Below are 25969 nucleotides of genomic sequence, written 5' to 3' on the forward strand. Positions count from 1 at the left end.
CTACATAAGCACTATGGTTAGAGCATAACAGAATTTCTAAAAATCACTGCTCAGATTTATTTTTAACTGTTGAAGGAAAGTGGCCTGATAAATAACTAAATAAATGTGCAGGTTAAATCTGATAGTTATTTAATACATGTTTGACATGGTTTGGTTCTGTGTCTGCACTAAAATCTCATGTTCATTTGTAATCCCCCAGGGTGGAGAGGTTGGATCATGGAGGTGGATCCTTTATCAATGATTTAGCACAATCCCTTTGGTGCTGTTCTTGAGATAAGGTTCTCATGAGGTCTGGTTGTTTAAGTGTGTAGCACGCCTCCCATCTTCCTACTGCTTTGGTCATGTTAGACATGCCTGCTTCCCCTTTGTCTTCTGCTGTGATTGAAAGTTTCCTGAGGCTTCCCCAGAAGTCATCATGATTCCTAAACAACCTGTGGAACTGTGAGAAAATTAAACCTCTTTTCTTTATAAATTATCAGTAGTCTCAGGCACTTCTTTATAGCAGTGTGAGAAAGGACTAATATAGAAAATTGGTACCAGGAAAGGGTATTGCTATAAAGATACCTGAAAATGTGCAAGCATCTTGATAACTGGGTAATGGGCAGAGGTTGGAACAGCTTAGGAAATGGTGCCCCAGGAGATTATAGCCTGCACCTGGCTCAGGATCCTACACCCACGGAGTCTCGCTGATTGCTAGCACAGCAGTCTGAGATCAAACAGCAAGTCTGCAGCGAGGCTGGGGGAGGGGCGCCCGTCATTGCCCAGGCTCGCTTAGGTAAACAAAGCAGCTGGGAAGCTTGAACTGGGTGGAGCCCACCACAGCTCAAGGAGGCCTGCCTGCCTCTGTAGGCTCCACCTCTGGGGGCAGGGCACAGACAAACAAAAAGACAGCAGTAACCTCTGCAGACTTAAATGTCCCTGTCTGACAGCTTTGAGGAGAGCAGTGGTTCTCCCAGCACGCAGCTGGAGATCTGAGAACTGGCAGACTGCCTCCTCAAGTGGGTCCCTGACCCCTGACCCCCGAGCAGCCTAACTGGGAGGCACCTCCCAGCAGGGGCAGACTGACACCTCACATGGCCAGCCAGGTACTCCAACAGACCTGCAGCTGAGGGTCCTGTCTGTTAGAAGGAAAACTAACAGAAAGCACATCCACACCAAAAACTCATGTGTACATCACCATCATCAAAGACCAAAAGTAGATAAAACCACAAAGATGGGGAAAAAACAGAGCAGAAAAACTGGAAACTCTAAAAAGCAGAGTACCTCTCCTCCTCCAAAGGAACGCAGTTCCTCACCAGCAACGGAACAAAGCTGGACGGAGAATGACTTTGATGAGCTGAGAGAAGAAGGCTTCAGATGATCAAATTACTTTGAGCTATGGGAGGATATTCAAACCAAAGGCAAAGAAGTTGAAAACTTTGAAAAAAATTTAGAAGAATGTATAACTAGAATAACCAATACAGAGAAGTGCTTAAAGGAGCTGATGGAGCTGAAAACCAAGGCTCGAGAACTACGTGAAGAATGCAGAAGCCTCAGAAGCCGATGCGATCAAATGGAAGAAAGGGTATCAGCCCTGGAAGATGAAATGAATGAAATGAAGTGAGAAGGGAAGTTTAGAGAAAAAAGAATAAAAAGAAACGAGCAAAGCCTCCAAGAAATGTGGGAATATGTGAAAAGACCAAATCTACGTCTGATCGGTGTACCTGAAAGTGACGGGGAGAATGGAAACAAATTGGAAAACACTCTGCAGGATATTATCCAGGAGAACTTCCCCAATCTAGCAAGGCAGGCCAACATTCAGATTCAGGAAATACAGAGAACGCCACAAAGATACCTCTCGAGAAGAGCAACTCCAAGACACATAATTGTCAGATTCACCAAAGTTGAAATGAAGGAAAAAATGTTAAGGGCAGCCAGAGAGAAAGGTCGGGTTACCATCAAAGGGAAGCCCATCAGACTAACAGCGGATCTCTCGGCAGAAACTCTACAAGCCAGAAGAGAGTGGGGGCCAATATTCAACATTCTTAAAGAAAAGAATTTTCAACCCAGAATTTCATATCCAGCCAAACTAAGCTTCATAAGTGAAGGAGAAATAAAATACTTTACAGACAAGCAAATGCTGAGAGATTTTGTCACCACCAGGCCTGCCCTAAAAGAGCTCCTGAAGGAAGCGCTAAACATGGAAAGGCACAACTGGTACCAGCCACTGCAAAATCATGCCAAAATATAAAGACTATAGAGACTACAAAGGGACTGCATCAACTAACGAGCAAAATAACCAGCTAACATCATAATGACAGGATCAAATTCACACATAACAATATTAACTTTAAATGTAAATGGACTAAATGCTCCAATTAAAAGACACAGACTGGCAAATTGGATAAAGACTCAAGACCCATCAGTGTGCTGGATTCAGGAAACCCATCTCACATGCAGAGACACACATAGGCTCAAAATAAAAGGATGGAGGAAGATCTACCAAGCAAATGGAAAACAAGAAAAGGCAGGGGTTGCAATCCTAGTCTCTGATAAAACAGACTTTAAACCAACAAAGATCAAAAGAGACAAAGAAGGCCATTACATATTGGAAAAGGGATTAATTGAACAAGAAGAGCTAACTATCCTAAATATATATGCACCCAATACAGGAGCACCCAGATTCATAAAGCAAGTCCTGAGTGACCTACAAAGAGACTTAGACTCCCACACATTAATCATGGGAGACTTTAACACCCCACTGTCAACATTAGACAGATCAACGAGACAGAAGGTTAACAAGGATACCCAGGAATTGAACTCAGCTCTGCACCAAGCGGACCTAATAGACATCTACAGAACTCTCCACCCCAAATCAACAGAATATACATTTTTTTCAGCACCACACCACACCTATTCCAAAATTGACCACATACTTGGAAGTAAAGCTCTCCTCAATAAATGTAAAAGAACAGAAATTATAACAAACTATCTCTCAGATCACAGTGCAATCAAGCTAGAACTCAGGATTAAGAATCTCACTCAAAACCGCTCAACTACCCTCAACTACATGGAAACTGAACAACCTGCTCCTGAATGACTACTGGGTACATAACGAAATGAAGGCAGAAATAAAGATGTTCTTTGAAACCAACGAGAACCAAGACACAACATACCAGAATCTCTGGGATGCATTCAAAGCAGTGTGTAGAGGGAAATTTATAGCACTAAACGCCCATAAGAGAAAGCAGGAAAGATCCAAAATTGACACCCTAACATCACAATTAAAAGAAGTAGAAAAGCAAGAGCAAACGCATTCAAAAGCTAGCAGAAGGCAAGAAATAACTAAAATCAGAGCAGAACTGAAGGAAATAGAGACACAAAAAACCCTTCCAAAAATTAATGAATCCAGGAGCTGGTTTTTTGAAAGGATCAACAAATTCATAGACCGTTAGCAAGATTAATAAAGAAAAAAAGGGAGAAGAATCAAATAGATGCAATAAAAAATGATAAAGGGGATATCACCACCGATCCCACAGAAATACAAACTACCATCAGAGAATACTACAAACACCTCTATGCAAATAAACTAGAAAATCTAGAAGAAATGGATAAATTCCTCAACACATACACCCTCCCAAGACTAAACCAGGAAGAAGTTGAATCTCTGAATAGACCAATAACAGGAGCTGAAATTGTGGCAATAATCAATAGCTTACCAACCAAAAAAAGTCCAGGACCAGATGGGTTCACAGCCGAATTCTACCAGAGGTACAAGGAGGAACTGGTACCATTCCTTCTGAAACTATTCCAATCAATAGAAAAAGAGGGAATCCTCCCTAACTCATTTTATGAGGCCAGCATCATCCTGATACCAAAGCTGGGCAGAGACACAACCAAAAAAGAGAATTTTGGACCAATATCCTTGATGAACATTGATGCAAAAATCCTCAATAAAATACTGGCAAACCGAATCCAGCAGCACATCAAAAAGCTTATCCACCACGATCAAGTGGGCTTCATCCCTGGGATGCAAGGCTGGTTCAATATACGCAAATCAGTAAATGTAATCCAGCGTATGAACAGAACCAAAGACAAAAACCACATGATTATCTCAATAGATGCAGAAAAGGCCTTTGACAAAATTCAACAGCCCTTCATGCTAAAAACTCTCAGTAAATTAGGTATTGATGGGACGTATCTCAAAATAATAAGAGCTATCTATGACAAACCCACAGCCAATATCATACTGAATGGGCAAAAACTGGAAGCATTCCCTTTGAAAACTGGCACAAGACAGGGATGCCCTCTCTCACCACTTCTATTCAACATAGTGTTGGAAGTTCTGGCCAGGGCAATCAGGCAAGAGAAGGAAATAAAGGGTATTCAATTAGGAAAAGAGGAAGTCAAATTGTCCCTGTTTGCAGACGACATGATTGTATATCTAGAAAACCCCATTGTCTCAGCCCAAAATCTCCTTAAGCTGATAAGCAACTTCAGCAAAGTCTCAGGATACAAAATCAATGTACAAAATCACAAGCATTCTTATACACCAATAACAGACAAACAGAGAGCCAAATCATGAGTGAACTCCCATTCACAATTGCTTCAAAGAGAATAAAATACCTAGGAATCCAACTTACAAGGGATGTGAAGGATCTCTTCAAGGAGAACTACAAACCACTGCTCAAGGAAATAAAAGAGGATACAAACAAATGGAAGAACATTCCATGCTCATGGGTAGGAAGAATCAATATGGTGAAAATGGCCATACTGCCCAAGGTAATTTACAGATTCAATGCCATCCCCATCAAGCTACCAATGACTTTCTTCACAGAATTGGAAAAAACTACTTCAAAGTTCATATGGAACCAAAAAAGAGCCCGCATCGCCAAGTCTATCCTAAGCCAAAAGAACAAAGCTGGAGGCATCACACTACGTGACTTCAAACTATACTGCAAGGCTACAGTAACCAAAACAGCATGGTACTGGTACCAAAACAGAGATATAGATCAATGGAACAGAACAGAGCCCTCAGAAATAACGCCGCATATCTACAACTATCTGATCTTTGACAAACCTGAGAAAAACAAGCAATGGGGAAAGGATTCCGTATTTAATAAATGGTGCTGGGAAAACTGGCTAGCCATATGGAGAAAGCTGAAACTGGATCCCTTCCTTACACGTTATACAAAAATCAATTCAAGATGGATTAAAGATTTAAACGTTAGACCTAAAACCATAAAAACCCTAGAAGAAAACCTAGGCAATACCATTCAGGACATAGGCATGGGCAAGGACTTCATGTCTGAAACACCAAAAGCAATGGCAACAAAAGCCAAAATTGACAAATGGGATCTAATTAAACTAAAGAGCTTCTGCACAGCAAAAGAAACTACCATCAGAGTGAACAGACAACCTATAAATTGGGAGAAAATTTTTGCAACCTACTCATCTGACAAAAAGCTAATATCCAGAATCTACAATGAACTCAAACAAATTTACAAGAAAAAAACAAACAACCCCATCAAAAAGTGGGCAAAGGACATGAACAGACACTTCTCAAAAGAAGACATTTATGCAGCCAACACACACATGAAAAAATGCTCACCATCACTGGCCATCAGAGAAATGCAAATCAAAACCACAATGAGATAGCATCTCACACCAGTTAGAATGGCAATCATTAAAAAGTCAGGAAACAACAGGTGCTGGAGAGGATGTGGAGAAATAGGAACAGTTTTACACTGTTGGTGGGACTGTAAACTAGTTCAACCATTGTGGAAGTCAGTGTGGCGATTCCTCAGGGATCTAGAACTAGAAATTCCATTCGACCCAGCCATCCCATAACTGCGTATATACCCAAAGGACTATAAATCATGCTGCTATAAAGACACATGCACACATATGTTTATTGTGGCATTATTCACAATAGCAAAGACTTGGAACCAACCCAAATGTCCAACAATGATAGACTGGATTAAGAAAATGTGGCACATATACACCATGGAATACTATGCAGCCATAAAAAATGATGAGTTCATGTCCTTTGTAGGGACATGGATGAAATTGGAAATCATCATTCTCAGTAAACTATCGCAAGAACAAAAAACCAAACACCGCATATTCTCACTCATAGGTGGGAATTGAACAATGAGAACACATGGACACAGGAAGGGGAACATCACATTTCAGGGACTGTTGCAGGGTGGGGGGAGGGGGGAGGGATAGCATTGGGAGATATACCTAATGCTAGATGACGAGTTGGTGGGTGCAGCGCACCAGCATGGCACATGTATACTTATGTAACGTACCTGCACATTGCGCACATGTACCATAAAACCTAAAGTATAATAATAATAATAAAAAAAAGAAAAAAAAGAAAAAAGAAAATATACCAAGCTATAAATATTTCCACGGTATAAATTACAGTAAAAAATGTTCAAAGTGTGGAATGTAAAAAAAAAAGAAAAAAAAAGAAATTTTAAAATATAACAAATTAAGCAATAATTAATAATAAATATTAATTTTATTGAATTAGGAGACTTTATTGAATGTTTATTCTCTCTAGAAAATGTGAACATTTTATGTACTGACTTATTTTAAAAATACTTATTATTGGTATATGTTATAGCAGGCAAAGGTAATTTCTTTTAACTCTTATTTTAAAATTTGCCCTAAGCAATCCTTTCAATGGTTTTTAATATAATGTATTTATTAGCTCATTTAAAGTCAAAGTTATTAACTTTGGGAATTATGATTCAGAATTGTACTTTTAGACAAAACACCTGACATGGAGTAGCTGGAGGGTGCTACCAATGAATTAAAAAAAAAAAAAAAACACAAGCAGCCAGGGTGCCCATATGGTCAGAGTTGTAACATTTGTTTTGTCTCAGCAAGTTTGGCCTATTTAATCACTGTCATGTAAGTGATGATCAAAACTTAGTATTCATTTATTTTCAGTGAAGACAAAGAAAAAAATTTGAATCATTCAGATGAATGGGAATAATATATTAACCTGATTCTCAAGACTGGTAAGAGTAAAATATAATCAAATCTTGCCTAGAACACTCAGAAAAGCACAAGTTTTATGAAAATAGTTGATAGCAATAACTCTCTGTTTGCTGAAAGGAATATAAAGTGGTGCAAACAGAATCATGTTTTTAGTCCGTTAAAATACACAAACACTTTGGTTCATTCAACATCCTGTATTCAGCCAATTAATTGGGACAAACTGCTTCAGGAAAAAAAACAGCATTCTGAAAATTATTTTATTTCCTTAGTTCTGCTTCAGTGACAGACTGCTTGCAAAGACACTGCTTGCTCACAAAGCAAGGTGGTTAATTGCTAGGGTTATTCTGCTCTGAGATAACATTTAAAACGCAATTATTCTAAAAGCAAGATGGATAGTTACTTCAGTTGCCTAGTTTTAAACCTACATCAACAGAAGTTTTTATGAATGTTAAGTAGATTGTGACTTCTTCACTGTTTCCTCTAATTATTTTGTTTATTTGAGAAAGCTAATAGTCATAAAATTGAATGTCTAATATCATTGACTAAACTGACAAAGTGCTACTAAAATATTTTGTAGACTAAAACAGTTTACAAATGCACTATTGTCCTAAAATAATAATGTGTCTGTTGTGTCACTCAGAATTCATTGCCATTCAAAAGCAAAAGAAGGTTGTCTTCTTTAACAAAAGGAAGAAATATGGATGTAGTTAGTAAATTTTAAAGGTGCTCAGCATGCTCTGTGACAGACTGCACTGAATTCATGAGGTAGTACATCACAGATGCATAAAAATTTCTCTCACCTGAGTGGAAGCATAATATGACATTTATTAAAAATTCAGAATATCTGAATATTTTCTTTATGACATACATCATGTCAACATACATAGAAAAAAATTTATTTTATGAAAATGTCAGTATCCTCCCTCTATCCTTTTATGGTGTGTGCGCCATAAAAACTTAAAAATGTAAAACACAGCAAAACTAACACTTCCACATATTACTAAAACTTAAGCTCCCTAATTCGAATTATTTTACTACATTTTAGTATAGTTTAATTGTAACCATTTTCTTATTTATATTTATTGTATATGTTTGGTGGAACTATGATGTTTGTTTGCTACTGCACTTATCTTTGCAACACCATGGTCAATGACATCATGTCTGCTTTGACATCATCTTGAAATCTTCTTCAGTAGGGTATTTATGTCACAAAAATTACCAAATATACAAATCACGGCTGAATTGATTGTGTTGTTGATTTTCCAGGCATTTAAAAGTGACGATAATGCAAATTCAACTGAAGTGTGGCAATGTTTTGAAAAAAAAATGTTCTTCCAGTATTTAAAACTACCATTAGATTGAAAAAGAAGATGCTCGCTATATTGAAAAATAAGTAAAATTTTGATGTATATCTTTATTATTTCACTTTTGTCTTTCTCAGAACATAAACAAAAAGATGGTAGAACAATACTCATTTATCATTCAAAATCATAGTTTGACCGCAGAAAACAACAGTTTGACAAACATTAATGAAGGCATTCAGTAAGATTAAATTGACTATATGAAATTTATTATACTGTACCGTTTAGTATTGTAATTCATTAGTATTTTTAAATTATATGCTGCACATTCTGCCTATCAGTAAAGTTTATAAAAAATATATGTTTGTATGTGTATATATATATTTATATGTATATGTACACATAATGTTTTGAAGAGGTTATTGTTTAGCATTTACCAGCACAATGATGACTAAACCCAACTATGTTAGTAGATACATAAGATGTGAAAAAACACCTCAAAAGTTAAAGGTGATGAGAGTCAATTAAAAAATAATGCAGAGCCTATTATATTCTACTTCTAAGAGATTAATTTTACAAATTGAGATACAGAAATATTTAAACACATATGTATATATATGGTCAATACATATCATATGAATATTAAAGTATAATAGTGTTAGAGTAGACTTGAATGCAAGATGTATTATTTGAGAAAAAGAGGGAATTATTATAATTTGGAAAAAGTCCATCTTCCAGAAATTAAATACACAATGAGTATGCAATGAATAACATACACTTCAAATATATTTAAAAATTTGACAAAACTAAACAACAATAATGACAACAAAATAGAAAATCCTCCAAAAAATATGGAGGTATTTCGAGATATTTTTCTCAAAAAATAGTCATTTAAAAAGTGAAAGAATATAGTAAGAATGTAAGACATTTGAACAATAACAGGGACAGAATTGACACAATGTCTGTACAAAGGGCACAGAATTTATCAATAACAGAATAAACCTTATTTAGGTATATATGGGACACTTAATATTGTTGACTATACCCTGGGCTAAGAAGCGTGTCTCATCAAAAGGCAAAGGATGAACATTTATAGAACATTTTTTTTACCAATACAATTAATTTGCAAATTTGTAATAAGAATTTTTAAAAACTCATCAAATACTTGGAAATTTAAGAAACACAATTACATATCAGGGGCTAAAACATGGAAATTATCTAGAAAAAAACTAAATAAATGATAATTAAATCACAGAAGTAAAAATTTGTGAACTTTAGGTTAAGATTTGACCAAAGGAAAAAATTATATTGCAGAACATAAAAGTGTATTTAAAAGAGTTGGGAGTACATAGCCTCAGGGAATGAACTCTTCCCACAGCTGAATCTCACAGACCCTTTCCAAGATCCATCCATGGCCCTTCATGGATTTCCTGATGATTAGTAGCTACCTGTCTGGTTATTGATATATGACCCTCCATGAAGTATTAAAGTAAAATCATCATGACCACAAAATTGTTGGTTGCTTTCATTTAAGAATAAAATTTAATCTTATAGGTTGACACTGTATATTGTGATGATGATGACTTGTTTATTAGTTCAAATGGCAGATTTGGATACTTTGTTTGCATAGTTCACCCCCTTGGAAAGAGCAAAATAGTGTGTAGAGAGTCACACTTTGAACTTCTATCTGAGAAGGAACATGGGAGCTCAACAGAAAAATTGAAAGCATATTTGAATACTTTGAAAGGAGTGGCAGGCAGCAGCCAGGTGGAAAATTGCAAATTTTCAGAGCATGAAAGTGGAGAGGGACTGTCTTCATCCTACACATTCCCACTGGGGAGCCAGGCAATCCAAGCCACAGGGAACTCCTTGACCCTACCCAGCACTTGATCTGACTTGATGAACAGAGGATAGTTTTTAAGATGTAATGGTATCAGGAAATGTTTTGCATGCACTTCCAGGCCCTTGTGTCAATAAAAGGAAGCCATTCCTGATCCTAATTCACAGGAGAGACCTCAGGGAACTTTGCCAGCCACCTCAGGAGGTGGTCACATTAGATCCCAACTGAGATTTGCAATCTAATTGTTAGTGAGGATGAATCTGCACAGCCAGATAAAATTAGCTAAAAATAAAGAAGAAATAAAGTCTTTCCCAGACAAATGCCATGGGAATTTGTGAATACTAGATCAGCCCTATGAGAAATACTCAAGGGAGTTCTAAATATGGAAATGAAAGGCTGATACTGACAATCATAAAAACACATGAAAGTATAAAATCACAGGTCTTATAAAAATTACACAAATTAGACTGCAAGAAACCAGATTACAGTTAACGTTATGACAGAAACAAAACTTCATGTATCAATATTAACCATTAATGTAAATGGATTATGTGCTCTACTTAAAAGATATAGGTTGGCAGAATCAATTGCAAAGTGTGATCAAACCATATGCTGCTTAGAAGAAACTCACCTAACTGGTAAAAAATTAAAAAAAAAATAAAAAAAACAAACAACAATAAAATAAACTTATAGACTCCAAGTAAAAGATGGAAATTGAAATGCCTCACAAATGAAACCAAAAACAAGTAGACGTAGCTATAATTGTGTTGGATAAAACAGCCTTTAAATCAACAACATTTTAAAAAAAGACAAAACAGGTCATTATATAGTAATAAGGGGATCAGTTAAATAAACTTATTTGGACTCAACACTGGAGCACACAGATGTATGAAACAAATACTACTCAACCTAATAAATTAAATAGACAGTAATACAATAATAGTGGAAAATTTAACAGCCCACTGACAAGACTAGACAGATTATTGAGAAAGAAAATCAACAAACACAGAACTTAAATTGGACTTTAGTCCAAATAGACCCAACAGTAATTTACTGAACATTCTACCAACAACCTCAGAAAATACATTCTTCTCATCAGTACATGAAACGTTCTCCAAGATAGACCATATGTTAGCCCGCAAAATAATTTTCAGTAAATTTAAAAAGTGAAAATTATATCAAGTATGTTCTCAGACCACAGTGAAATAAAATTCAAAATCAATTCTAAGAGAAACTCTCAAAACCATAAAGTAAATAACCTAGAATACATGGAAATTAAACAACCTGCTTCTATGTGATCTTTGGATCAATGATGATATCAAGATGAAAATTTAAAAATTTTTAGTAATAAATGAAAATTGAGACACAACAGATAATATAACTTCTGGGACACTGCGAAAGCAGGCCTAACAGAAAAGTTTAAAGCATTAAATGACAACACTTTAAAAAAAAAAGCAAGTAAATAAATTAGCAACTTAATGTCACACCTTAAGAAACTGAAAATGAAAAAAACAAACAAGATCCCAAATTGGTAGAAGAAAATAAAAACAAAGACCAGAACAGAACTAAATGAAATTGAGACAAAAATATACAAAGGATCAATTAAAAGAAAAGTTGGTTCTTTGAAAAGTTAAACAAAATTGTTAGACCACCACTTAAACTAACCAAAATAAGAAGAGAGAAGATTAAAATAAGCACAATCAGAAATGAAAAAGGAGACATCATAATTGATACCACAGAAACACTACATATTATTAGTGACTGCTATGACCATATCTATGCTCACAAACCAGAAAACCCAGATTAAATGAATAAATTCCTTAATACACACAATCTCCCAAGATTGAATCAGAAAGAAGTAGATACCATGGGCAAAATGATAACAAGTTTTAACACTGAACCAATAATTAAAAATTATCCAATGAACAAGGAGCCCAGGACTAAATGGGCTCACAACCAAAATCTGCCAGATGTACAAAGAAGAACAGGTACCAATCCTACTGTAAATGTTCCAAAAAATCAAGGAAATGAGACAATTCTCTAATTTGTTCTACAAAGCCAACATTTCCCAGATATTAAAGCCAGACAAGAACATAACTAACAAACAAACAAACAAACAAAACCACAAACCAATATTCCTGATGAACATAAAAACAAAAATGCTCAAGCAATCAGGCAAGAGAGATAAATGAAATCCATACAAATTGGAAAATAAAAAGTCAAATTATCTGTTTGCTGACAATTTCACATTGTGCCTAGAAACTATTAAAGACTCCTCCAAAAATTCCTAGAGAGATTTTACCAATGAATCCATTAAAGTTTTAGAATACAAAATCAACATACAAAAATCAGTAGCATTTCTACACACCAGTAATGATCAGGCTTAGATATAAATTAAGAAAAAATCTCATTTACAACTGTTAACAAAATGCCTAGAAATAATGTAACTAAGGAGGCGAACGATTTCTACAAGAAAAACTACAAAATACTGGAAGAAATTATAGATGACACAAATGGTAAAATATCCCATTCTCCTACATTAGAATAGTTAATATTATTAAAATGACCATACTGCCCACAGCAATCTACAGATTCAATGTAATTCTTATGAAAATACCAATGTTATTTTTCACAGAATTAAAAATTAGAAAAAATAATTCTGACATTCATATGGCACCAAAAAAGAGCCTGAATAGGCAAATATATTATTGCCACAAAAGAACAAAGTTTGAGACATCAAACTACCTGACTTAAAATTATACTATTATGTAGTATATAAATAAAGATGCATAGACCAATGCACCATAATAGAGAAAACCAAAATAAAGGCTACATCTAATTGATCTTTGACAATGTCAACAAAATCATATACTGGGGAAAGGGCACACTATTCAATATATGGTGCTGGGAAAATTGGATACTTATATGCAGGAGAAAAAAACTGGACCCTTCTCATTATATTAAAAAAACTAAGATGGATTAAATGCAGATGCAGGACTTGAAACTGAAAGTTCTAGAAGAAAACCCAGGAAAAACTCTTCTCAACAATGGCCCAGGCAAATAATTCATGATTAAAACCTCAAAAGCACATGCAACAAAAACAAAAATAGGCAAATAGGACTTAATTAAACTAAAAAGCTTTTGCACAACAAAAATTACAGTCTACAGAGTTAAGAGACAACCTCAAGCATGGGAGAAAATATTTGCAAACTATGCATCTAACAAAGGACCAATATCTAGAATCTTAAAGAACTCAAACAATTCAACAAGAAAAACCAAATAACCCATTTAAAAATGGGCAAAAGATATGAACAAACATTTCCCAAAAAAGAAATACAAATGACTAAGCGACATATGAAAAAATATTAAATATCACTAATAATTGGAGAAAGGCGAATCAAAACCACAATGAGATACAACTTCATACCAGTCAGAATGGCTATTATTAAAATGTGAAAAAATAACAGATGTTGGTGAGAATGTGGAGAAAAAAGAATACTTATACACTGTTGGTTGCAATGTAAATTAGTACAACCTTTATGAAAAACAGTATGGAGACTCCTTGACTCCTTAAAGAACTAAAAAGCCATTTAATACAGCAGTTTCACTACTGCGTATCTATGCAAAGGAAATCAAAGTTAGTACGTAAAAATGATATGTGTAACCCTATGTTTATCACAGCACTATTCATAATAGCAAACATACAAAATCAAACTAAACGTCTATAAATTAATTACTGGATAACTAAAATGTGATACAGACACACAATGGAATACTACTAAACTACATCAACGAATAAAATGATGTCTTTGACAGCAACATGGATGGAACTGGATGCTATTATTTTAGTGAAATGACTTGGAGAGTCAAATATCACGTTTTCACTTATAATTGGGAATAAAGAATGTGTTCACATGGACACAGAAAGCAGAATAATAGATTTTAGAGATTTAGAAAGGTGGGAGGCTGGTAGGAGGGTGAGGAATGAGAAATTTTCTAATTGGCACAAGGTACACTATTCTAGTAATGGTCACACTAAAAGCCTGTACTTCCCCACTATGCAATATATCCATGTAACAAAACTACACTTGTACTCCCTAAACCTATATAAGTATGAAACAAGTTGACAAAAAGCAATCATCTAAGTATCTGTCTCAAAAGCTATAAGTATCAAAGCAAATCCAATGGAAATATGATGAAATTAAACAATATTGAGCAATTAATGCAACAGAAAAAAGTTTAAAGAACGTACAAAAGTGAAAACTTAGTTTATTTTGAAAAAGTAAAAATGTTAATTTTCTAACAAGGTTTATCAACTAAGCAGAATGAAAGAACAATTAATATTTATAGAAATGCAAAAGATGACAAAGCAAGTGATTTTACAGAAATAAATAAAATTAGAGTGTATAATTATGAGATTTATACTTAAAAATTTAGTATAAATATATAAAATACAACTTACCAAATTGATAACAATATGAATACCTATGTATGTATTTATGTACATATTATTATGGATGTGTGCATGTGTGTGTGTATTGCATACTTCAAATCTCTAGATTTTAAGGAAGGACTTACTGATTTCTTTTATAATTTAATAATTACACAACAATTTTTTTAAGTTTGGCATGATATTTATCTCAAAATCTTAAAAGAACATTATATGAAAAAAACGAAAAATCTATCCCATAATTATATAATATATACATATATATTATATATATAATTATTTAAAAACCCAGCTCTATTTGTTAATGTTATTATGTTGGATATTTATTTGGTAATAAAAGATTCGTTTTTCATTAAATAACTAACTAATATATTAATATCAGAATAAAGAAGAATGTGTGATTTACTCAGTGGATGTGGAAAAACATTTGATAATGTTGAAAATTAATCCACAATAAAAGCTTGTAGCAAATAAAGCATGGATGGGAAATTCCTATACAATTCAGAATATCTACAAGATACTTACAGCCATCATTACACTTAAGGTAAATTTTCAAAGCTTTCCCCATGAGATTCAGGAATGAGGCAAGTGTGCATATTATCTCAGCTTCTTTTCATCGTTTTATTGTAGAATCCAGTCAGTGCAATAAGAAAAGCTCTCCCTACCCCATTCCGAGTAGAAAAAAAGATAAGAATTGAAAAGGAAGAAAGATAACTTATTATTTACATGACATAATTTTGAATGCAGAAAATACATGATGTTCAAAATTAAATCACTGCAATTAATGGGTGTATATAGCAAGAACACTGGAAACAAATTCCATATAAAATTCTATGGAATTTCATACATAAGTGATTAATTACTAAAGTCAGATGTATAAAAATAATTAAATTTACACTAGTATCACAAAATATTAAATATCTAAGAATAAATATACTGAAAATCATGCAATTAATTTTTACTTAACAATTAAACATGGGGATAAATTTAAAGACATATGAATTGAGGGCAATAATGTATTCATGGAATGGAAATAAAATGTTTAAATTCTTCCCAAGTTAATCTATAATTCAGTGTAATAAAAAATAAAAATTAAAGCAGTTATTTTCATGACAATCACAAATTTTATAAAAACGAAAAATTACCAAGAATAGCTAAGATATAAGAATTTTACATTGGCTATTGAGTTACTACAAAGATTTATTAATCCAGGGAATGTGGTATTGTCACAATGACAAATAGACAAATGCAACTATTAATAAAAAAGATGAAATTGAATCTATATAGAGAATTGAGAAACCGTGTACAAATAAATGGTACTTGATTTACAGAAAATAAATCTGTTTATAATAGACATTCTACACAATAATAGTGTTGGATTCACTACACAGCAGCATAAAAAAAGAAACATTTTCTCATACATCACAGAATACATAAAAGTAAATTCCAGCTGAATTGTAGATTTTAATCTAAAGGGAAAAGCCATGACAAAAATATAAAAGTATCTTCACTACTTTGAAGTAAGAAAAACTTTTTTACATGTGCTATGATATGTAAATTATGGTATGTTAAAATTAAAAAGTTGTTCACCATTAGTTGCATGCAAGGACAAAAATTGTCGTGGTAAAAGATATTCCCAAATATAAAAAACCCAACATAGAATGCACACATTTTACATGCAGACAACACACACACACCAAACATACATGCACATATACATATGGTTATATCTACTAAAGTTGAGCAGATGAACTTTCTATGACCAAGCATTTCTACTTTTAGGGTATAGGTGATAGAATGCATATATACCTACCTACATACATACACACACACACACATACACATATATATGCACTTAATTTATATACAAGAATATTCATGAAGAACATACAAAATGATTTTTGTCATTATGATATATATTAGTATTATGACACCAACAAATCTTCATGTCTTAGCAGAAAATGGCTAATGTATGGCAAATAATGGAGTATTCCATAAGCCTGAAAATGATGGAATTTTACAGGAAGAAGTAACATGGATCCATATACAAAATACTATGAGTAAAAAAATATATATACTGTATGTGATCTTATTTATTTATAGTTTTAATACAATGAAAGTAAACTTATGGCTTTGAAATTCAGGATATGATTATTTTAGGGAAGGAAAGAGGTTGTAATAATTGAAGTGGGAAAGAAGACAAGGTTCTAGGAAGCTGATGATATTATACTACTTATTTTATGTTCACTTAGTGATACTGTATTGATTTTTGCACTTCTGACGTGACTTTTCTAGAAATGTATTTTAAAAGTATGTTTTATAAAACACAAAATCTACAGAAGATAATAGCTTCTGAATTCCATTAATGTATTAGAAATAGATCATAATAAATTAGAAATGTCAATTGTTTTGCATTTTATGAATGCAATTTTTTTCAACTTTAGTAATCAAATGATATATTTTGTTAGTTTACCAAATGACATCAACAAAAATAACAAATATACCAGTTCTCAAATATATAAAGTAAGAACAAATAATGGTGTTTAAAAATGGTAAAGTCTCTGGCAAAACAAATAATCAATTGCAAATTAAATGAGAAAAAGCTAAAAATATTGTCATTATAATTATCTACAAAATAGGAATATACACTATCCCCATAGTTATTCAATATTTTAAAGATGTTTAACAAAATATGTGATAAATATTGGTAAAGTATTCATCATTTCTAAATTTAAATATGATCTAAAAATTCAATGATATCCTAATAAGCATATTAAAATTATTAACAAAATTTGATAAAGTGGCAGTTATAATGTAAAAATTAAAAAGTCATAAACTTTCATTCTAGGTAAGAAAATTTAATTATGTTACTCTTGTGTTATTAACTTTTTAAAAACAGATTGTGATATAGTTTTTTAAAAAAGAAAAGGAAAACATATATGTAAGCCCCTAAATGACATAGTATCTACATATAGAAGTAAAAAAATATAAAACACAGGTTTGTTGAGCTCTATGTTTAGAAATAGACAGTGGAGGTCTAGAGTTTGTTTTCTGCTAGGTAAAGTGGAGTGGTAGTGTTTCAGCCTCATGCCTAAAGCAAGGCACTGTGGAATGAGAGCTTCGTTACTATCCAAATACTGTGCTTTGCTTCTTTCTGCCGAGTATTTTGACAGAAGAAAAATAACAGGTTAACAAACAAAAGGAGAAGATATTCATGCACTGAATGTGGACTGTTTTTTTGGTTCAATAGATATTAAAAAGTATAGACATGGGCTTGTGACCAAGAGCTGTGCCGAAGTATCTGGCTTTTGAATATCTCCTGGATAAGCAAAGACAGAATATCTAAACTTTTTATTACCACACTGGAGTGTGGAACGAATGGTGGAGGCAACCAAAAATGATAAGAGAGCAGCCAACATAAGCAACAACTGTAAAACAAATTCATTTTGGACAAAGTTGTCACAATGGAAGATATTTAGAGATGATATTACATTAAGTTAATTTGGGATGTTCAAAGTACTAAGAAAAAAAAAAGGCCCAAAACAAAAACCAGCATACAAGTATGCAAAAAATTTTATACACATATACAAGCTCATTCCAGAGAATGGACAAATACGCAAAATTATCAGTCACAGACTTTCCTAATAGAACTATAAAATCATGTTAATTCTAGCAAACCTCTTAGATTTACTAAAAAGCATTTTTAATCAAGAGAATTCATGAATTAAAAAAATTAGAAACCACAAGTGAGTACAAAAGTTGAAATAATAGTAATAGAAATATAATTAATAAACCACCATATAATATAAAGTTAATTTATCCCTAAGAAAAAGCAATTCTAAAATAAATAATAATGGGAGAGTTGTGCGTTCTAAGTTTTTTTCCTTATGTGGGGAGGAAAAATGGAAAGAATAAGTACATATTTAGTTAGCAAATCAATGTATAAATAGCAATGTTAATAACTTAAAATTAACCATTAAAGAATAAAGTTGAATATAAGGTTTCTAAACTAGCAGAAACAAAAAATAAAAAATGAATATTTTAAAATTATGAATTTAGTGAATGGAAGATAATAATAGAAGGAAATAAAATATGATATTAAACATAACATAAAAAGGGCATGGTAGAAATAAATTCAAGAAAAGTATGCTTATGCAATGAAATACTACATGCCAGTCAATATGAAAAATATGTATAGATAAGAATATAGCCAAATATTCAAAATAATATTATAAATAAGAGTATCAAAAGTTTAGAGACAGTATGACAACAATTTTATAGAGATAAAATTTTAAAATGACAAATAGAAACATCAAATTTACCAAAATAATTACATCTGAGGACAAAATATGAGGAGGAATTAAAAATAAGAGGAGAAATTCAAACAGAAACTTCACCATACTTAATGTTTTATATTTCTATAAAATTTAAAGATCTAAAGACTAAATGACAAAGTTGTTGAGATTTAATAATGGATGATGAGTGTTTTAGTGTTAAACATATTATTTTTATACTAATATTGATAGCGAACAAATATTAAAAATAATCATTAGATTTCTCTATTCTAATAACAGCTAATTCTAGAAAAAATAATTTATTCAACTACTAAAATTTATTTTTAAATATTTTGATATAAATAATTATTTAACTTTTGTTGACTCTTATATGAATTGTCTATATTTCTTTTTCTTAGGTGGATATAATTGTTATGCCAAAACCAATTAAGAAATAATTTTCTCCCATTAGTTTTGAATGGTATTTTAAATGTGGTATACATAATTCTTATACATTCTTGAGTAAATTAGGAGAATATTTTTCAAATCTTTAGCATGGTTTGGCCTTTCTAGCAAGAGAAGAAACCAGAAAGACCTTAAGAAAAATAGCACCAGCATGGCACATGTATACATATGTAACTTACCTGCACATTGCGCACATGTACCATAAAACCTAAAGTATAATAATAATAATAATAATAATAAAAGAAAGAAAAAAAAATCAGAAAATAAAGAGCAATTTTGAAGGCTTTCCTTCAAAAAAAAAAAAAAAGAAAAATAGCATAATTAATTTCATAAAACATACTATTTTTAATATTAAAATAATCTATGAAGTAAAAAGAAAAAATTTCAGAATAAGTGAATTATATTTTATAGTACAGTCTAAGGTTTCATATTACTAATTTGGAAATAATCCTACAAAATGGTAAGAAAAAAACAAGCAATCCATTAGAAAAAAAGGCAAATGCAAAAGCAAACAATGAACATAAAGGGCTCCCTAAGAAACACCTGAGAAGCTGTCCTATCTAGCTAGTACTTTGAGAAAAGCAAAAGGAATTAAAATAAAATAAAGATTTTCATTCATACGCTTGCTAAACCTTTTAAAACTCTACAACAATGGGAATTGTCAAGAGTGAAAAAATTGTACATTCCATACCTGCTTGTGGGAATGTGAACTGCTGTAAAATTACTAGGATATTACCTGGCAATATCTATTAAAAGTACAAATAGTTTTTTTTTTAATTTCTTAAAATTTAAATTTGTTTTGGAATCATCTCAAGTATTACAGGAATTCTATTGGTTATGATTCTTACATTCCTTTTTCTATATACTTTAAGTTCTGAGATACATGTGCAGATTGTGCAGATTTGTTACATAGGTATGTATGTGCCACAGTGGTTTGCTGCACCCATCAACCCATCACCTAGGTTTTAAGCCCCACATGCATCAGGTATTTGTTCTAAGGCTGTCCCTCCATTTGCCCCCCACCCACCGACAGGCCCCGGTGTGTGATGTTCCCCTCCCTGTGTCTATGTGTTCTTATTGTTCAACTCTCACTTATGAGTGAGAACCTGCGCTGCTTGGTTTTCGGTTCCTGTGTTAGTTTGCTGAGAATGATGGTTTCCAGCTTCATCCATGTCCCTGAAAAGGTCATGAACTCATTCTTTTTTTATGGCTGCATGGTATTCCATGTTGTATATGTGCCACATTTTCTTTATCCACTCTATCATTGATGGACATTTGGGTTGGTTCCAAGTCTTTGTTATTGTGAATAGTGCTGCAATAAACTTATGTGTGCAGGTGTCTTTATAGTAGAATGACTTATAATCCTTTTAATACAAAATTCTAACTTTAGGAAATCTATGCTGTCAAAATAAAAGCAAGAATGCATAAATAATGAAAATAATGTGCACTTTTTTTCCATTTTTTGTCCAAAATGGCAGAACAAAAACATCTGAAACTATTTACAGATATCAGTATAGCGCTTTATGTTATTATGAACACAAAGAAATATATAAATGACAATGTACCAACTTTTTAAAATTAATTATTTATGAGTATGTGTGTGGTTCAGGAATAAAAGTAAATGTCAGAAAAATTGCTAATACATTCTTTACATATCTGTATTTTACTTATTTTAGCAACTTTAAAATTTTTATACAAGTGAATAAAGTAATTTTTAAAACTTTAAATACATATTAAAATAATAACATTAAATTACGGTGAATATTGATGTTGTTTTGTAGATACCAAATCATTGTGGATAACATGAACATAATTCTGATTCATGTTTCCATAGGTTGTCTACAACTGGCATGCCTGTACTACTATGTGTGTTTGTGATGACTTAATTCTCCCAATGATTTTCTGTATTTTAACTATTGAGATACCTTTAATTTCAGCATATAGTGACATCACTATCATTTAAGTGTTAGAGGCTGACTTGTCTATTAAAACGATTCTTGTTGTTATTTGCTTGCAGTAACGAGAAGTTATACTTGGCATCAATGTAGTTATATAGAAAAATGAATACACAGGTACTAAAAGATAGGAGAAAACCTAGGGATAAGATAGTCTTCTAAAACATTTGTAGAATGTTGATATTATTATTACATATTTCACTATAGAGTAAAAAAAGTACACAAGTATCAAAAAACAATCTCGTAGAATGTCTCAGACCTCTACAATTCATTCATTTTCTGTGTTCTGTTTACCATTTGTGATTTCGGAAACATCTTTTCCAGTGGTGCGATCTTGGCTCACTGCAAGCTCCACCTCCTAGAAACATCTTTTACAGAAAATTATTTATGCAGACCAAGCTTCTTGCTTTGTGTAAACAGGTTCAATTATGCAAAAAAGTGTATCTATCTTACTAAGAATTTTTATAAAATTATACGTGAAACTTTTTGTTGTGTTGTTTTTAAATTTCCTCAAAAGTTAAAGACACTTTTAACTTTGCCTCTTGTCCAAACTCTCCTTTTTAGCACCTTGGGTTATTAAAATGACCTTAAACATTTTTTTAGGACTAAATTCAATCTATTTTTAATGATTCTGTCTTCACTCCTAATACACTGTTAGAGCTCACTGGATAGCAAGAGAGACATGGTTAGTATTTGAAATTCATCTAATCAGCTCTCTTTAATGTGTTAAATCCACTAGTATTGAGGGGCATAAGAGGGAAAGTGAAAAGGATAAAGGTTCCTTTACTTGTATGGCAAATAGTTAATCCTTTTTAAGGCTGTTGCTGCTTTGTGACAAGGGCTGGCTTTCAAAAATCTGTAAGGGCTGGATTCTGAATTTGTTTTCACTTTCAAATGTATTTGTGAGTACTTTGGAAGACCCTATGTGGGACTCCACTTTGCACAGTTTTTGATGTAGAAGAACTTGCTTCGACTCATCTTCTCTATGCCTACCTCAGTTCTGTACAGATCGAAATTCCTCTTCAAAATGTGACTACCTTTCTTCTAGCCTTCCTTTCTACTGATGGAGGAGTGTTTATGATGATGATGGTAAAACTAGCATGAGCACCTTTCAAACGGGACCTCTATGAAAGTGGCTGAGCCCAATGGTTAGAGAATTTCCAAATGTTGATTTTGGCTATTAAGAACTTTTCTCTCAACATAGGGCTTCAGTCACAACCCTGTTATAATGGATAAAAAATCCTGGTTATAAATCAGAATTGGTATTAACATTACCAAATTCTTCTGACAGTTTACAGTAAGTTTTCTCAATTTAATTGGTTTTAAGATCACATATTGTCTAATTCTCTCCTACTGTCCTACTCTCCATGGAACATAAAGTGAATACAACTAATATTTCTTAGTGAATACACTTCTAATCATGTTCCACACTCAGCCATTTGATTTGTGCAGTATTAAATGCATTTTAAAATGATAATTTGCTTTCTAACTTTTTCTGTGTTTTTGAATGATATTTATCTCTCTCACATCTTTTAACATACAGGTGGTGGTATTTAATTATTAATCAAAATTTATCTGTCTCTTCCACACTACCATGTACTGGCTTAGGGAATAGAAAATCAACAATGAGCAAGATAGACACAGTCCCTGTCTCATGGTATTATTTTTCTACAATTCTAGAGACTATTATATTAATTTGGTATTAGCATTGTTTCAGAGAGTGCTCGTATCAGGTAGCTAAATGAAAATATAAGAGTATTAAAATGAGAAGTTTATAGCTAGCACAATTTTTAATGTCCAAGGATAAATAAAAATATAACTTTATGTATTGTATCTCTTATGGCATTACTATTAAAAATGGCTTATGCCATTTTAATTTTAGAAAATAGAAACGTTTGGACTGTCATTTATAGATAGCACTCTCTGTTCTATCATTTATCTGTACCAGATCAAACGTTTACCTTCCTTGTGCTTTGTTAACATAAAGTGATGAAGAATACTTCTGATGAATATAGGCTTGCAGAAATGTTAAATCATTGTCATAATGTTGTACTGTAAATACAATTCCAACAGGGCAAAAAAAAAAAACAAAAAAAAACCTGTATTCCACCCTTAATTAACAGAAAGGCACACAGTGGCAAGAGCAAGTGCATAAGGCTGGTAATATGAGCAACTGTGGAACGCTAACAAATATGTTGGTAGTCTGAACACAATACAATGAAGAATATCTGGAACAGAGTCAGCTAAATTAAAATATTTGTTCATTTATATCCCACATAGAACTGAGTACTGCTTAAGATTTTTGAAATCATACAAAAATAGGAACTAATGTATGTCACAAACTTCAAAGAGATGCTCTACACCAATGCACACATTCACAGAGTCCCATAAATGTATTACATTGTAGAGAGTTATTATCAGTTCCTAATATTTTTGTTTTTATTCATTATATGGACCATACGAGCTAAATATTTATTTGTTTCAATTATTTAGAATATCAGTTGGATATAGTGATACAAATAGTTACCTAATATTAAGCAATAAATTACTTTAAAACTTTTTGAGAAGTGTTTTTCAATATGCATAAAAATGCTTTCATAATTACAGAATAATCATATGAAAGTTAGAAACCATAATTTCTAGCACATTGTGAAATTTTCCCAAGTCAAAGAGTACTTTTTATGCTAATATTCTTAATGATTGTGTCTAGTTAAACAATATTATATTTATACCCTAACCTGCAGTCCTGAGGTTATAAAAAAAAATCAAATCCATGTGCTTAATTTTTGGTTATAACAACCTTAATAAATATTGCAAATAAACTAAGCAAACAAAAAATATCCTTTCATAGTTAGAATGGAACAAATCTTTACCATTAAACAACTGGTCATGAGAGGTATTCAGAAGGGGAAGGCAGCCCACCACAGTGAATGTAGCAAAATGTAGGGAGTACCGTTTTTTTTTGTTTGAAGGGTGTGTTACCTTTTAACATTTTTGTTGATTCCTTAGTAATATCATAGATTTAAGAGGCCTTTGAAAAGTAACGCATACAGTGAACCATACATCCATAAATTTCGATTACAATTACCATTATTTCTGCTAGTGCATAAATTATAAATGAGTAGAAATAATTTTCAAATATTTTACCCTCTCTAAGCATTAACGTTCCCTCACTAAGACTCCTTCATACAGATTTCTATGGCGTAGTCATAATGTCTTAAAATAATTTCTTTATAAAACAAGTGTGTATATTATATATGTTACTCACTACTTGAGGCAGTGCTAATTTACCAGTAATCATGTAAAGAAAAACGTTTACTCACATGAAACATAAATTATATTAAATTAGATAGGAAACTAATACAACACAAAATCAGCAAAATATGTAAGTTTTCAAAAGAGTAATAAATACAAAGAAATTAAACAAGGAAAGGAGAGCAAGAATAATCAAGCAAAGGAGAAAAATAGGATACCTAGAGAAAGATATATTAAAGAAATGACATTTCAGTGGCAACATAAAGTAAGTATGTGACCAGGCCATAATAATACCAGGAGAAATAAAATCGCGGTGAAGGAAAACAGCAAGTATAAAGCTCTGAGGTAGCAGCTTGCCTGGTATGTTTATAAACCAGCATGTAGGCCACTATGGCTTCAACAGAAAAAGGAGAGATAATAATAGAAGATGAGGTCAAAGAGGTTACAGAAGACTAGAAAATATACTTGCTTATGGATCATTTTTAGGATACTGGCTTTTGCTCTTAGAGACATGGAAGCTGCTAGGTTTTGAAACAAGAAATCTCAAGATCTGACATATTTTAGCAGACTCACTTTGGTGGCTGTATTATGAAGAGACTAAGGATGATGAATAAAGGAAGGAGTAGAGGTACTATTTTGAAGTGTATTCGAGTAACACAGGAGAAAGATTTTGATAGGTTGGACTACAGTGGTTGCAGAGTATCAACCAAGAGAATGTTTAAAATGCTGAAGTAGAGAAAATACTTTCAGCAACAGTTTTGAGGCGCTGTCTCAAATACTGTTGACAAGTCATCACTGTCATTTATTTGTCATCAATCCATCTATTCATCATTTATTACCTTGCCAAGAGCAAAAACTCATGCAGAGTAAATGTTTCCAGAAACCAAACTAGTAGTTTAAAAATCATGTGATTAGTCACTGCTTTTAATACATTGTGTTTCATCAGGAATTTTAAGAATTAGGATTTTCATTAAAATTATCACAAAGTAATTTCTGAAGCTATAATTTTATAGCTGATTTTGTATCAAAATAGCTCAGAAATGTGATTTGTATCATCGAAATTAGCTCATGCAGTTTAGTCTTTCAAAAATGAATTTTCAACCTGATTTTTCATCAAAAATGATCAGAACCTTAATTTTTAATTTAAATGATCTCAAATGTAGTGTTTCTTATAGGTGAAATTTATAGAAGATTTTTATTCAAGAATAGCTCAGACACTAACAACCCATGAAAGACTTGGCTGATTCCATCTTTTTGGTTTCTACCTTTGTGCTCAGATAGGTATAATTTGCATTTTCATGGATTAACATGTATGGAGTCATTCAAAATACATATTTGTGGTTTTCCCACAGAGGTACTTAAGTTCACTGGTATACTATCATAATATAGTATTGCAGAATGAAGAGACTAATAACAATTATGGGTAATTCAGTGCA

At 32.5% G+C, this 25969-nt stretch overlaps 1 long non-coding RNA gene across 1 annotated transcript in view; it reads right to left on the minus strand.

Annotated features, from left to right (window-relative positions):
* LOC129036995 (uncharacterized) overlaps nt 1–25969 on the minus strand; it is a 91680-nt gene that overhangs the window by 51551 nt on the left and 14160 nt on the right. The window contains exon 2 of the long non-coding RNA XR_008502712.2: nt 15110–15245. This is a non-coding gene — a long non-coding RNA (uncharacterized LOC129036995). The remainder of the gene's footprint in view (nt 1–15109; nt 15246–25969) is intronic.

Source organism: Pongo pygmaeus, chromosome 4, assembly GCF_028885625.2.
Source record: "Pongo pygmaeus isolate AG05252 chromosome 4, NHGRI_mPonPyg2-v2.0_pri, whole genome shotgun sequence".
In the NCBI taxonomy this organism is placed as follows: Eukaryota; Metazoa; Chordata; class Mammalia; order Primates; family Hominidae; genus Pongo; species Pongo pygmaeus.